Raw genomic sequence first — 1,876 nt, forward strand, 5'->3', positions numbered from 1 at the left:
AAGTGGGTTCCTCCGGGAATGCTCCACTGGCGATTTTCTCACCTACCTTTCAGACTCCTGGTCGTCCTCCTTTAGGGACTTTGGCGAAAGTTTTGCCATTCCATTTGGCACCTGAAAGGCTTTCGATCGAATCTGGCATAAATCTGTAATTTCCAAACTGCCTTCATCTTTATAGCTTCCATTCTGGTTGTTCCATAGCTGCTGTTTTAGACGGCCATCATTCCTATCTCAGCAGTATCAATATTGGTCTTCCTCATGGTTTTGTCCTATCACCATCTCTCTTCCTTCTATTCATCAATGACCTTCTAAGCTGTACATCTAACCATATCCACTCATATGTTGATTACTCCACCCTTCACCTTTCTATTCACTTGCTGCAGCATCCATCTCAGCAGTTACTTCATCAAACACGAGCCTACGGTACACCTTATATCTGAGCTGGTTCATTTCTGTAATTGGGGTAAAAGTACTCTTGTTTTTAATGCATCAAAAACATAGATCTCACATCTTTCAACCCATCAGAATTTTCCAGAGTAACCTTTAATTTTTAACAACATTCAACTCAATCCTGCACCATCATTGAACATATGCTACTTAAGGTTCAATTTTCACGGAATTTACTTTTGAAAGATCACATTACCTCCTGTCAAATCTGCTTCCAAGAGATTGAGTGGTCTAAGCCGATTGTTTGCCTCCTTTTGCCTCCTGGCAGTTGTTAGCTCATTACAAGGGTTTTATTCGCCACTGTGTAGAATACATCTCCCTTGTGTGGGGTCTCCTCATATACAGCTCTTCTGTACAAGGTGTAATGAAAGACTTCTTGTCCTATTAATGCTCCTCTTCTTACTGCCTACAATCAAACTTCATCTCTTCACTGTACTGTTGCATCTTTATCTCTTTCTCTTTTTTCCGCCACTTCAATGGTTACTGGTCCCCTGAACTATTTTCTTGCATCCCTCCACCACTATGGTGGGTGTGAAGCAAACTCGCGCCCCTGGAACTATCTTTTAAAGTAGTAAGTGAATCGCGGCCCAAATCCGCAACACATTTGCTACAGTCACAAGATTCACTTCAAGTACAGTATCTTCAAAGTAAATTCTGTATCATTGTACCATCATTCTTTGTCATTTTTTTTTCTCCTCAAAACGCGGTGACTAAATTCTGTAGAGTTTTTCGGACTGTCTTCAGTTTGTAGGTAAATTACCTCATCCAACAACATAATTTAGCAGACGATTAACATTTTTTTTTTTTAATGCAAGGAAGAAGGAACCAAAGGCCATGAGCCCACAAACCTTTCCAAATAAAGAAAAAACAAAACAATACAATAGAGAGCCAAATTCAAGATTCGCTCATTTCGAGATGTTTGGACACATTGTGTTTGAATTTTGAAAAACTGCAGATCATAGGAAGTAGGAAATAGAGACAGAGAGAGAGATAGTTCCAGAGTTAACCTGTTGCATAAATGAAGGACTGGGAGTAATGGTTAACTCTTGCATTAGAGAGTTGGACAGAAAAGGGATGCGAGTTTGTTGCTAGACAGGTGCTAGAGGTGGAGGGATGCAAGCAGACAGTTCAGAGGAGCAGCAATCATTGAAGTAATGACAGAAAAGAGATAAAGATGAAACAGTGCAGTGAAGAGACTGAGGCTGAAGGGAGCCAGTAAGAGGAGAGTTAATGAGACAAAAAGCTTTGACTCCACCCTACTGAGAAGAACTGTATGTAGGGAGCCTCCCCATACATTAAAAGTTGTACTCTGCACAGGGGCGAATAAAACTCGTGTATAAAGTCCACAACAGTGTAGGGGTAAAGTAGGTACAGAGTCGGCTTAACACACCTAATCTCTTGGAAGCAGATTTTACATGAGATGCAATATGAC

This window comes from Coenobita brevimanus, chromosome 113, assembly GCF_032717465.1.
Source record: "Coenobita brevimanus isolate Jiangsu-jjx chromosome 113, ASM3271746v2, whole genome shotgun sequence".
NCBI lineage: Eukaryota > Metazoa > Arthropoda > Malacostraca > Decapoda > Coenobitidae > Coenobita > Coenobita brevimanus.